The following is a 14,843-nucleotide window of genomic DNA, read 5'->3' as shown; positions in this document are numbered from 1 at the left end:
GTTTAACACTAGCTAAAAGTGTTAATGTGTCATTACTTCCATATCAAACCCCAGCAATAAAAAAAAAAAAACCCACTCACACTAAGAGCCTCTTTCAACACACTGAAAGTTTTTGCTTGGGATACTTTTCCCCTTTTTGCATTATTATTCGTCATTCAGTTTCATTTGCAGTAGCATGCAAATGCCTTTGCATTGCATGTCTCTTCTTGTCCGGGACAAAAAAAAAAAGTACAGTCAAGTACAGTGTGGAAGGTCCCCTCACAGAAGCTGCTACATGTTTTATTTAGATCTAGGACAGCAACATACAGGTCAATATTCATTCATTTCTACTCTGCATCTGCATGAGCTGCAGTTGTTCTGTTAAAGGTGTAAACCTCTAAATGTAGGTTAAAGAATCTGCTAACCCACAAACAGAAGATTCACACTGAAATGCATGCATCACACTGCTGCTGAGTTCAGTTCACACACACAAAAAATTACTTACTTTGCAGTTTCTTGTTTTTGTCATCAGATCTTATGCCCGTTATTATCTTTGTTGGTTGAAAAAACGTTTGTTGAATCATCTGAATCCATCGCACATTTTTAAAGTTTTATGTTCCTTAAGTTTTGGTGTTTCTATATTGATCCTTTTATTGTCCTATGTGTGAAATGTGTGATTGAGCTGCAGTTGCCTATTAAGGTGCTCTTTCAGAAGAAAAAGGAAACCTGAAAAGTCTTTTTTTGTTGCTGGTTAAACTAATAAATAAAGGACAAACCAGTTGATATTAGAGTGACCAGGCTGATGATCTCTGGCTCTTATCATGGCCCTTACTAAGCATTCTTGCTGTCCCAGCAGCAGCAATAGGTGATGTGGTACCCTTTGCATGTCAGACTTCACAGGAAGAGATCATTATTAGTCATTACTAGTCATTAGTCTGACAACAAGCGTACACAAACCACAATCTTGTATGACCACTGACATAGCAAGGACATCACATCATCCACTAATAGTTAATAATAAGCAGATGTGCACTGACGTGTGGTAGCAGAGCATGAAAAATTGATCTTACTTAAGGTTTCATCACTCTGATGAAACCTTTCATCATATTGTCCATGTACGCTTTCTAGCTCAATAAACCTTATCTTCTCTGCTGTCTTGGCAGTTAGCTGAAGGACCCAGGTCAAGAATATCATCAAGTGACAACAGTTGCAGTACACATGATGAGTTTAAGTGTCTTGTGTACTGTGGCTGTTGTCACGTGATGCTATTCTTGATCTGCTGTTTTTGGTCGATTCATAAATAAACCTGAAATAAGCTTTACAAACTTTCTCATGCTGTTTGCACATATGCTGTGACCACAGACAAGACTCAAGCTATCCAAAAGCCACCTTTAGACATTTGTCTAATCAAGCACATGCTAAAATCAGCAAATCAAAAAGAATTGACACTAATAAAATGCATATACATATCATATACCAGCGGTTGTTGTAGCACTGAAGTGCTGCTGACCTCATTTTCGTACATCATTTAGTCATGGTCGGCTTTGCAGGGCCTGTTTGTACAGTAGCATGAGATCTGTACAAGCTCATCTCATACTACTGTGCACACTTTCATGCACCGACACCTGGTTGTTGCTTTTGTTTTGCTCTTTGTGGGCGACAAAACCATATTTGGAAACGTCTGTGGATCTTCCTTTCCTTTAACCACATGGATTTCACCCAGCCAATAGGTGAAGATCAGCATATGTCACAGACAGTAACAGCATGGTTTCTAATCCCATAAATGGGAACATCACTAACTTCAGTTTGCATTTTCCAAGTATTTCCGTGAGTACCCTATTGAGGTTTCTCATGTGATGTAAAAGGGTCAAGAGTCAAGCATGTTGCATCTGACATAACTACTGGTTGCTAAGGAAGAATGCATATTTCCCAACAAACTAAAGGCTGTTTGTTGTCAGTAGATGAAATTGGTTGCAAAAGAGGTGCTGCGTCAAAACCCTCCTGGTAATTTTTTGGTTTCTAGCAGACTGCCAGGCTTGCCTGTAATTTTTTATGGTTGTCTGCAAATATTTGGTAACTACTAGCCAAGCAGTAGTAAAACTTGAAGGCTTGTCTTCTTTAAAGTAATAGTTGTGCATGGGCACTGACAGCAACCCTTTAACCCCCCCCCACCAAAAGTGCTACTGTTGCTTTGAAGGCAAAAGGTTTCTATTTTCAGTTTGTGTCACACTTTTTACAGTTTCATTACAGCTCTGAGAGGAGACACTGTTTGCAGATATGTCTGTTGCTTTGATTCAGTTTGCATCCATAGCAATCTGCCAGAGAACAAAGCATCTTAAGGTTTTGTCAAATGATGGGGGAATACATATTTTTTCCCCAGCAACAGGTGGTTTTAAGGGCATGTATTTTCCCAGTGACTGCCTTTAACCTTTAGCAACAACTCGCAACCAGAAACACATGTTTCCTCATGATCCATGAATACCAAATGGTTGTAGACTGGTGACAACCAGTAGCTTGGTTGTCTTTATTGGTTTGCATTCTATCAGAGCCCCTCTCTTCTTGTTTTCATTCCTTTTCTCCTTTTCATCCCTTTTCAGGTCATCTTCTGCTTCATCATTGTCAGTGGTGTCATCAAGTAGTATGCCCATGCTGGTTTCTTCTGAGCTACTGTACATGACCATTTACTTCACGAGTTTAGTTTGATTTGATTCTTTCTTCTGCTTTTCATTCCTTGTCAATTTCTTTTCAGCCTATCTTCTTTTTCTTGTTGTACCTTCTCCAGCTCCATCTTCTCAGGAGTGTTGGTCACAAGTTTTGATTTTATTTTCTTTCTTCTCATTCTGGGCCTTCTAGCTGTGGCATATAAATAGAAATGTCTGAATAATTGAACATACAAATTAGAAAAAACTAAATAAAAAAACCTGTGTGACTTTCTATAGAGAGAGGAAGTACATTGTGATATAGTGTAGGTTAACACAAAGCACTGTCCTGAAATTATTTTAGCTCGTGAACATGTGGGACACGTACACCCTGCCACTCCAGCAATTTTTTGTATGTCCTAACATAAAATGTCACTGTGTGCATCCAAACTTTTCAGTTTCAGTTACAGTCAGAAGCTACTACTCTGAGTCACACACGCAACTCTGTGGCCGCCTGTTTTATAGCAGTGGGAGGAATATGCCTCAGCCTATTTTCTAGTCTTTTATGTTTGGCATTTATGCTCTTTGGTGTGATTCCCTTGTCTGTTTCTGTAATGTTACAGTGGATTTGTTTTGGTTTCAGTTATTAAATTAGTTAGTTGTCCATAATCCCACTCCCCACCCCGCTCAGTCTGCACGTCCTCCTCCCACTAGGGATGCGAGCAGGGGAGGCGACGAAGAGGAGTGGAGGAAAGAAGCTTTTAATAAATTGAGACATCCTCGCCTTGGAGCCAGTAGCATAGACTGTAGTCACCCATGGGTTTCGATTGCCACCACAGTTTTTATTGGAAACAGCAAGCCATAACATTATCAGACAATCAATTAAAATGCTCCAAAGCTCCAACAGCACACACAGAGTGACTCGAGCCGATGCTGTTTGGATCGAGCTGATTGTGTAGCGACACCAACGCAGCCACGCCCTTAACTACGGATCCAGATGTATAAATTACAAACTTTCAACCTACTAAGGGTTGTGATAAGGGAGGAAACTATTCATTAGAGGTCAAAACAGTTTTTGCATATTTGCTGTAAAGTTTTGGCCACTTCGGGAATGACTTTATTTGTTAGACCCTTAGTTTGATAGGATAGGATAGGATAGGATAGGATCTCACACTATCATTACAGGTGATCATATATAATAAGTGAAACATCGTGGGAAATCAAAAGATGAGTTGTTTTCTCCCGTTTTGGATGATTGTTTATAGCTCCATCAGACAACCTTCTTCTCCATCCTGCAGATGCATTTTAAGAATTGAGAAATCTTTAAGCATGATGTAATGCAATCGATTTAAATGTGACCGATACAGAAGAGAGGAAAAAACAAAAATGAGAGGGGTGAGAAGGCTTCCTGATTCTCTTCACTTGCATTTAGTCTTTTACCATATCAGTTGTCATTTTGCCTTTCTGCATCTGCTGTCTTGTATGCTTTGTGGTTTTAATGGTATCTGCTCTGTGGTCTTAAGTCATTTTTGTTTCTTCTTTTCAACTTTTTACACAACATCTTTAAGGGTAATCTAGCAGTAACTGTGCAACATTAATAAATTGTAAAGATGAGTAAAGAAGACTAAATTTGCAGCATTTTCTGTAAGTGCTGCCAATCAAAACTTTGCTTTTTGCTTTAAAACCCCCTAAAACTAACTGTTATCTATTTCTCAAATGAACCACCAACCACTGTTTCAAGAGAGATCATATTTGTTCTCTGAGGTCTGTTCAACAGCATTCTGAAAAATGTGGGAAACAGCCGTGCCTGCAGAGAAAAAAACAGATAACATGCAAACAGAATGGATGTACTCTGTAATCCCTTTAAACACCAACGAGGCTGGGTTTCTTTAAGTTGCTCTCAGACAGGGTGACTTCATGTGAATGGTCACTCTCAATTGTACTAAACTGAATTTTAGTGACTCTACAACCTCTAAAAACTCCACTGAGACGAGACCAGAGATACTAGGCTTGTAAAGGTTATGCAGATCCTGTATCCGTGTATTCATCTCGGTGGACAGACTTTCACAACAGCATTTACATCACGTGACATCCGTGCAGCTTCGCTTACTGTCTGTGCATTAGTATTAAGATTGGAATCTGGCCTGCAGAACAAACGCAGATGGCGCTTTCCTCAAATCATGTGGGAAATTTGTGGCGAACATGATATATCATGAGACCCTGTGTCTACACTGAAAACCATGAAAGCACTGAGTGTATGTGTATGAGCTAAAACATAAACACATCTTAACAACTGAACACAATATGATAATCGGAGATGCCTTTTGGGTTGCTGCTTCAAAGACATTTAGGCAATTATGCTCGGGTCAGATTCCACACCAGACTAAAAGAAAAATGGACTGATGGGATTGACTTTGCGCACCAGAAAACTGACTTGCTGAAACAGAAAGCTGTCTCAGCCACAGCTGGCAACACTGGATGCATCAAACGGATCCACTTTCTCAAAGCTGCTAGCTAATTTATGCAAAATGTGGCTTTTTGGTGTGCGTGCTGTGATGCACTGCTTGATAGCATAAAATAGAGTGATGGTTAGTCTGAGTACATAACTCACATATTAACTAAGTTGGTTGTTAGGTACTAAATCTACACATGTTTTTATGAACTAAGCCTAACAAGCAAGTAGAAGCGAAAGAAACACCAAGAGAGTAAAAAGAATCCAAGTGCAAAACACTAAGATGCCAACAGGAAGTAAACCAGATGTCCTGGGTAATGACCTTGGAAGTGTGCCATCGTTACCACACCTCCAGCCTCACAAAGACTTTGCATGTGTGTTAAACATAGACATTATACAAGAGTATTCCAACAAAGAGTACAGACACAGTAAAGAGTTCCAGATCAGTGACTCAGATCAGACCGGATGACGTCCACTGACACTGGCTGTGTTGTAGAGTTGGTATGAAAAGAAAAACTATCCTCAGAGGCCAAGGCCAAAGCTAGTTCTTTTTTGTTTTGTTTTGGTAATAGTATGCAAATGTGCGTTTTTGGGCTATTTTAATTAGAGCTAGCACGATACCACTTTTTTATGTCCAATACCGATATCATAAATTTGGATATCTATCGATACCAATATGAATCCGATATAGTGTATTTTTTAATCAGTAAAACTTTTTTTTAAATATCTTGCTGCATTTTGTATAAGTTCAAACTAAAGTTTAAAAACAAAACAAAACAAAACACTAAAGCTATTCTGTTATATTTGTATACAAAAAAATACACTGCACCCAAAATATTTCATAGTTCAGCAATACTGATCAATCTAATAAACTTAAACCTACACCATCCTCCCTATTCTGGTGTTTTAAAGAGTACTTAGTGGAAATATTAAGCAACCTAACCAATAGGGTTGTCAACTACCAGCAGAAAAAAATAGATAACCACCCCCCACCCTCTGCCTCGTGATGCTTAATCGAGGTAATCAACTTTAATTTAATGCACGTGTAAAAGAAATGCACAGAAATCAAATATTTTTCCATAATAATTAAATAGATTCAACATCTTTCTTCAACAGAATTGCAGACTGCACAGATGGTACCTTCCCCAAAGGAAAAAGTACTATAGCTTACTAGGGTACATTAGATGTAATAGTTACTATATACAGTAATGGACTTATATACATTTTACATCAGATTAAAACTTTGGGTGTAAGATTCAGATAATTATTTAATAAAAGCTACACATTTTAAATGAGAATAAGAAGGAAAAGTATTTCTTTGTATCCCCCCTTTTCCCTGTTAATGCCCTATCGGCCCCCCTTGCATAACTTTGCTAGATCCGCCCCTGCACAGTTACCAGCTGTCAGCTAAGTAGAAAAGGATCCTGGTGTAGAAAGTAATATTAAATACATTCTAACAACAGCTTATCAAGCTTAAACGTGCTGCTGTTGTTCAGCCGCTGGTTTCCTCTTTCTGGTGCAAAGTGGGCCAAAAACTAACAAGAGAGACCTGAGTCGACAGAAAAGCCGATCAGCTGATCATTGATCAGTTTCATGATTGAAGTAGCAGCAGGAGAGGGAGGGGGAGAGAAGAAGCAGTCGCTCCATATATGGGTTGTTAAGATTAACGTGGGAATGCTTTACAAACATTCAGAGATGAACTTACACACTTGCTTTACTTCTCTCTGGAATAACTTTCTCAGAGAAGAAATTCCGGTTTGGTAGCGAAGCTCCAAATGCTCAACCAGACTGCCTACAGGTCTCACTTGCCACAGCGCAAGGCAAGCATAGGCTACTGCTCCGACGTGCTAAGGTTATGAGCTGAGTTACGCAATGTCGCAAGTTTTGTGAGTTGCTTTCGTGATATTTAATGGATCAATTACATTTTTTATTTCTCTCCGATATCCGATCCAGTAATTTAGGTCAGTATCAGACCGATACCGATAGGTAATATCTGATCGGTCCCTCTCTAATTTTAATACTGGCGAATGTGGAGATTTACTGGCTTTTGGAGTGAGCCTTAAGTGGCATCCACAAGAACTGCAGTTTTTTGCGCTTTAATGTTGGATTAACTTTTAGCCTCTTGAATCATAATGACCTTAACTGAGTGTAACCTAAGTGACAGGAAAAACAAAGTCCACTTAACTGCCCTTGTGATTTTTGAAAAAATGTTATCCCCCCCCCTCTTTTTTTGATCCAGCATCCCTCAGTCATCCATTCTCTTTTGCTTCTCCAGTTTTGAGCTGAGCCTGTCAATATCAATAAAATCAACAAGAAAACAGATACCAGAAATTTTTTATCCCCAGTCATTGTGTTCTGTACTCCTTACTGTATTTGGTGTACCGTGTTTAGAAGTTTTATCCCAGATGAATACAAATAAAGTACCTCTTGGTGGCTGACTCATAGCTTAATGAATCTGTCTTGTATCTGCTGTTGTATAGTGGAAGCTTTGAACAATAAGCAGATTTGCATATTTAATCACACTGACAAAAGGAAAAAGAGTCTGTATTTTTAGTGCTGAACTAGTCCCGCAGTTTTGAGACAACTGCCAGAAAAGCTTCGCTAAAACATGTGGATTAACCGGTCATAGTTTGCTATGGTTGTTGTTTGAGATCTGTCGTGCAGTTTTTACAAGATTTGTGAGGAAATTTGGAATTAATATTTCAGGACCCTGAAAGCCAGAGGGATAAGGCCTTGAAGAGGTCAGACCTTCTCTCTGATATTTTGTATTGTCTTGTTGCTCATTATATTGCTAACCCTAACCCTAGCCCATAACTCCCAACAGAGCATCTGTATACTCAAAAGTTCTTCCCAGCTGGTTTTCTGGTTCTTCAAGTGTCTCATTTGCATAATATGTCACGACACTATACCTCACCTCCAGCCAAATGTTAGCTATGATAGACTATAGCCACACAAGTGGTTATGGATAGATAGGCATCAATTATGCTACATAGTTGTATAATAAGCAGCCAAAATTATGTAGAACTTCAAACATTACACCCACACACTACTGCGTACCACATGGGAAAAGGAATTTTTATCTATTTTTTTAAATCTCAACTTGAAAAAATATTATACATCCCTTGTTTGTTCACATAAGATTTCAAGAGGAAAAAAGACTTTGTGACTTTTCACCTTATTTTAAACATTGTAGCCATTTATTTCTGAATCTCCCATTTAGACTGCAATCAGGCTCCCACTGCATGCATGGGCTTCACAGCACAGTGAGTTGTTTCAGGAAGTTAATGAGCAGGGCTTGTTGTTGAGAGGGTGGAGTGTTCCTCTCAAACACAAACAAGCCGTAAAGTGCTGCAGGGGAGAGGGAAGTGGGAGGTTAGCATAGCAGACAAGAGAAACACTCCAGTCCTGAGTGTCGCTCCACGTCAGTGTTTGTTCCCGTAGAGGACTTAAATTGCTCTGTCTGTACTCATGAGGATTTACGGTGTACTGGCATCATGAGTGAGTGTTTGCACCTCTGTAATCACATGTAAATTTTTGCTCCAGCTGTGGGGGGTTGGGGGACATATTTCAGGCAAGGGCGTGGATTTCTTCGGAAACACAAACCTCATTGAGATAGGTTGCGGTTGTGCTGCTTCTCTATGAAAGCTTTGGCTGGTGGTCTTTACCGTAAATGTGTGCACAGAAAAAAAGAAAAGGGAAACTCCCAAGAGGCCTTGTTTTGGATTTGGAAATGGTTCAGAAAGTATTTTTGAATGAAAATGGCTAGTGTGATCATAATTTTTTCTGTATTTGGGACTTAAGATTTATAAAACAAACAAGTAGGGCCTTATTTTTAAGCTTCAGTATCGTCAGAGGCATGATAGGTGCTGTAACTATGGCAGCTGTTTGAAAAAGGAAAATGAAAAGAACATCTAGATAATTCAGAAAACGTTGAAAAAGACTGGTAAACCCACACATACAAGGTTTACTTTTTCCTGCACAGAGGAATTTTGAACAGCTAAGAGGTTTATTCAGATCCAGAAGAAAATGACAAGCATTAGAATGATTTTTTAATGCATTTATGTTTACCAGAGTTTTGTTTATCAAATGCTTAACTTGTGACAGACTACAGACTGCACCAGAAGTGAAAGTGAAACTTTGTAAGAGGTAGTGATGAATGGCTTCAGAGCCAGTGGCACTGATAAAAAGGCAGGAGGCCGAGCTCAAGATGTCCATATATTAATCGAAAGTGAGAGTGACCAGGATGAACAAGGTCAAAAATGAGTACATCAGAGGGATAGCTCAACTTGAGCAAGGGTCGAGGCTGCGATGGTTTGGACATGTGCAGAGGAGGCTTGATGGACATATTGGACAAAGGACGCTGAATATGGAGACGAGGAGGTGTGACAGAAGAGGATGCTAGTTATAGGCTGAGATGGAGACAGATGATCTACCGTAGTGAGCCCTAAAGTGAACAGGAAGAAGAAGAAGAAGAAGAAGAAGAAGAAGAAATGAAGAGTAAGAGGCTTTCTTCCCTTGTTTTTTCTAACTTTATGTTTTGATTTATGACCCTCAAATCCCCATTTTGAGTCCTGACAAAGCTTCAGACTTCAGCTGTATGAACCACAACACGTATCATATAAAGTCTGGTCACTTTATTAGATACACTTTGCTAGTAGCAGTTTGGACGTCTTTTTTGATCCATATTGACACGATAGCATCATGCAGCTGCTGCAGATTTGCTGGCTGCTAGATGCAGGGATGTTTTACCAATATTCTTTTGTCCAGTTTTGGTGAACTGTAGCCTCAGTTTCCTGTTCTTAGTTGTCAAGAACAGCACTTCGAGTGATATTCTGCTTCAAAATTTGAAGTGTTGAGCATTCAGAGATGCTCTTCTACATATTTTGGTTGTAATAAACAGACCACCCAGACCAGCCCACCTGACACCAACAGTCATGTTTTGATCAAAGTCACTTAACTCACTTCTCTTATGTCTTCTCTTCTTTATGAGTTCAGTCACAAAGAAAAGAAAGCATTAACTGTGTAAAAACATGGGTAGAAATGGGGGTGGAGGGTTATAAGATTAAAAAAATTGCTGGTGTTGACAAAAAAATAATCCAACATTTGCTAAAACCTTACACTAGTTATATTCATTTTACTAAAAGTTATTCTTCAATGTGTTCTTGCAGACAAATTTGTGAAATTATGACAAAGAATCTTTTTTCAAAGAAGTCATAATGTGGTTAAACCTTTGCATCATTTCAGAAGTGCTACAAAATGTAATCCTGGGAGAACTGCCTGATGTCAGGTGTTTCAGTAAACCATGCAGAGTAGGATTGTGGCACAGCCACTCTGCTCTGTGTGACGGAGGAGAGAGCCAAGCTTGTGATGACTGTTTACTCAGCCCCACTCTGAGTGAACACTGCCACTATTCATCCCATGCCAGCACTGGAAAAATCAGACACACACATACATATACACACATATACAGCAGGCGTACAAAAATGCTCCATTATGTGAGAAATCTGTGAATTTTCACAACTTTGTTACAGGAAAAACAGAAACTTATTTAAGTAATAAGGCGTAATATGGTTTTTTGTTAGTTCTGAATGCTTTAATGGACTAACTTCGCTCTTACACATCTGCTTAGGTCAGGTGAGCAGCAGCTTTTGGTGCTGGCATCTCATTGGAGATTTCAGGTCATCTCCAATTTAAAGCCCATCTTTCCTGGATGATATTAATCACACCTATTAATCTTCAGCGCTCTTTATTCTTTTTCTTTTTTAATGCTGTAACTTGTGTCTGACGTTGTGCAGCACACCAGTCAGTGTTTGTCATGCCAAAATCTGGTACACAAATAAACAGTCTTGACTCACCTTCCTCTCTCACACAAAGGGACAGTTTGTACCTTGAGAGCATTCACAGGAAAACTCGTGGTACACCTTTGAGGGCAAACTTTTCCAAGAACTCCGCGAGGGAACAAAAAACAAAATGTAATGTGAGGGTAAAATAATAATAAAAATAATGGAAAAAAAAGAAAATGGAAAAGTGGCAGTAAAAATACCAAATCACCACAAATATGTTCTGTATTTCAGTTCAAAAACATGTTTTTGTTTTAGTAAAAACGGCTCAGTTATAAAACGTCATTTCATGTCACGTGTACGACTATGGAAACAAAAGTAAAAAGTGCAACACCGCCACCTCGTGGACAAATGACATCAGTGCAGCTTCTTTGTCTTTGTCTCTCACAGACTTTGATGTAAGGCACAGGTGTTGAACTCCAGGCCTCGAGGGCCGGTGTCCTGCAGGTTTTAGATGTGTCCTTGATCCATCACAGCTGATTTAAAAGGCCAAATTACCTCCTCAACATGTCTTGAAGTTCTCCAGAGGCTGGTAATGAACTGATCACTTGATTCAGGTGTGTTGACCCAGGGTGATATCTAAAACTTGCCGGACACCGGCCCTCGAGGCCTGGAGTTTGGCACTCGTGATGTAAAGTTTCCTTTGCTTCTAAAATATTTACACTCAGTCCACTTTATTAGGTACGTTCGTTCAACTCATTTCTAATGAGACACATGGTGGAAACTCCCCCTAATGGTGAGGAAAGGTGATTTAAGAGACTTTGAAGTAGTGAGAATAATCTGAAAAATAGAATAGAATAGAATTCAACTTTATTGTCATTGCACATGCACAGGTACAGGGCAACGAAATGCAGTTTGCATCCATCCAGAAGTGCTTTAGTGATATAGATATATTACAATAAATATTAGCAATAATATAGATATGTAAATATATTACAGAAATGGGTCTATTATGGTATGTTATAATGTACACGGTATGAAGTATGTTGTGAATATTCTATAACTATAAGTATGTACAGGCTGTAGTGAGTACAAGCTATGTACAGGCTATGAACAGGATATAAATATGAAAAACTATACAGAATATGAAATAAATAACTTTACAGAATCTGAGATATACAGCTATACAGAAATGGGAACTGTGCAAGTTGTAAACAGTTGTAGGGTTAAAAAGTACAGAATGATTATTACAGAGCTATACAGTAGTGCAGTTAAGATAAGTGAGATATGTGGATAATTCTACAGAGGCTATATAAAGTGCTAGTGGTTGTGAGTGGTGGTTCAGTCCATGTTATTATTGTGTGTTTGAGGGTACAGTTGTCCATTGTGGTGTGTGTGTAGGTGGTTGTGGGTGTGTGTATGTTCAGTCCATGTTTTAACGTGGGTCAGATGTCAGGAGGCAGAGTTCAGAACATACCCAGTGAGCAGCAGAAAATGGCTTGTAGATGTCAGAGGTCAGATTGTTGGCTACATTGTTTCGATAGGAAGGCAACAGTAATGCAAATAACCACTTGTTATGACCAATGAATGCTGAAATGCATCTCTGAATGTACAATCCTTGAAGCAGAATATCTATAGCAACAGACCACACCAGCTGCCACTCCTGTCAGCTACAAACAGGAAACTGAGGCTGCAGTTCGCACAGTTGATTTATGTACCTTTGCATTTTTGAAATTTTGTGTTTCAGGTGCTGTATGTTTGATTTCTTACAGGCTTTGGAAATACACTGTGCATTTCTTTATACATATACTCACCATTTGTAATATAATAACTGAAATAACACAAATTTATATGAAGAAATGAACAGATAAACTGTCACAATATGCACAACGCATGGAAAGAATGAGGTGGGCCCAAATGCAGACAACTGAGAGATGGAGGTAAAAGTTTAACAAAAAGCGAGCCTTTATTCTTGGCTGCACAAAATACTACAAAACAAAAGGCAAGGGTGACTAAGATAACTAACAAAAACCTAAACTGGGATAAATTTAAAATTACAGACTACTTGAAAACTAGGAACCTGGAAACACGTGAGGAACAAAGAAAAACACACACAACTTATACACAGAGGGTAACAAGGGAATACGCAACAGGAGGGAGACACAGCTGAACCTAATATGACATGACGAAACAAAGGGGAAGCAAAACTCAAAACAGTGAAGTAAAACAGACTGTCGAAGTAAAACAGGAACCAAGAGTCATTCACAAAGATACAGACTTGACACTGATATGAGGAACAGAGGGAGCAGAAAAGGATGAATAAACATGAAGACAGAATGAAACCTACACTGGAGACATGACACACTAAACATGGGAGGCACAGGAACAAAACCTAAGAACTACAAATCACTGTATATAACCATTAACTAACTAAAATGAAGCATATTAATAATAAAAAAAACAAAACAAAACACGGAGCCACTAGGCTCTGGGCCATGACATAAACTCTGATAAAGAGGAGACTATAGATTTTAGAGGTAATCCTGGAAAAGCAGGTGCAACAGCACATTCAGATCACAAGTCTGATTGCACGAGCTGGCTGCAGGTTCCCTCAACCTTATAAACCTTTATAAGGGTGGGGAAACAGGCAGTTGGATGAGTGACGAAACGTATCTCCCACTGAAAACGCTGCGTCCAGATGAACAGAATCAACCTTTTGGGGGCAACGGAATAATGAATCACAATATTCAGTGTGTGATGAAATAAAAGCATGTGTACTTATCAGAGGCAGTATATATTTAAGATGGGAAAAGTTCCACAGATGATTTAAAAAAAAGACTGCTTATCAAAACTGAATTCCTGCTCAAAAGTTACAGCCTGATTTTTCACATTTGGGAGAACTGAAGATGAAGATGCTCAATTAGCGTGGGAACCAAACTCTCAGATCCAGACCCAAACAATCCAAAGCTGATCCAGGGATGCCCACCCAAGATACCATGATCAATAGTGTCAAAAGCAGCAGAAAGAGCCAACAGTACACGACCCGAACAATCATTTGACATTTAATAACTCTCTATGCTGGCCATTTGTGGTCACTTCACTTTCTTTTCTTTGATCATTTTTGCTGTGTTAATGCATATGGAATGAAACTTCCCAAGGGTCTCAATTTGTTTTCAGATTTTTAAATTTTTTAACCTCAGCTCCTTAAATATATCAGTAATATACTCTATACATCCAGTTGTTCCTCTTGGCCACTTTTGGCCAATTGAAACCGTTTAAATGCCTTTGCCCTGTGGAAACCACTTCACAGGAGTGGGAATCTTCTATTCTTGTTGTCTTCTTGTTGTCTTCCAACAAGTACACTGTACAAACAAACTGGTGTTTTAATGCTTAAAAATATAAAAAATTAATGACTATTTTACATTTAAGAAAAGAAATGATGTTAGTTAAAAACATCATACAGAAAAAATAGAAAGAAAACTTCAAAACAATAAAAATTACAGACCTAATCTGTTGGTGGACACTTTTGGCCATGAACAGGCTGAAAGGATAGTGATTTTAAACAAACAAACGCAGGGTTTAAAAAATAATGATAATAATTAAAAAATATAGTTTTTGGTAAAGTGCTTCTGGAAAGTTATCTAAGAAATTATGAGCAGATAGGACCTTTGTAATTTGGCTGGCACCTATGTTTTATCCCACCATATTATTGAAGAGCTGTCTTGGATGACTGATATTGAGTCACGATGGAGGGAGTAAGATAGATGACTAAGAATCTGGAGCTTTGTGCATTTCCACAAACTCTTCTGGTAGCTTAGCTTGAAGCTGTGAATGCTGTTGTTCAGAAAAACGAGTGAGAGAGAGTAGTAAATTTGTTCACCTTTAGTAATCTTCAGTAAGTACTTTAGTAATCTGCTGTTCAAATGAAGAGATATTTTCTTATATTACATTTGATACTCTGTGCTCACCCATTAGCACATGACGCTATCATGT

At 38.7% G+C, this 14,843-nt stretch overlaps 1 protein-coding gene across 9 annotated transcripts in view; it reads left to right on the top strand.

Annotated features, from left to right (window-relative positions):
- Positions 1–8,436: 8,436 nt before the first annotated feature.
- The window catches only part of LOC102198529 (protein FAM161A), a 14,347-nt gene continuing 7,940 nt past the window's right edge, over positions 8,437–14,843 (top strand). For 7 of the 9 annotated variants that reach the window (XM_005733693.1, XM_005733691.1, XM_005733685.1 and 4 more), the window contains exon 1: positions 8,437–8,568. The gene's annotated coding sequence lies outside the window, so the exon portion shown is untranslated. Of the gene's footprint in view, positions 8,569–9,174; positions 9,568–11,451; positions 11,468–14,843 lie in introns of those variants that run through there. The other 2 variants (XM_013910972.1, XM_013910974.1) reach the window with 2 other exon arrangements.

This window comes from Pundamilia nyererei, unplaced genomic scaffold (genome assembly GCF_000239375.1).
Source record: "Pundamilia nyererei isolate P.nyererei 1_Seehausen unplaced genomic scaffold, PunNye1.0 scaffold00054, whole genome shotgun sequence".
In the NCBI taxonomy this organism is placed as follows: Eukaryota; Metazoa; Chordata; class Actinopteri; order Cichliformes; family Cichlidae; genus Pundamilia; species Pundamilia nyererei.
This window is presented reverse-complemented; position numbering and strand designations above follow the sequence as displayed.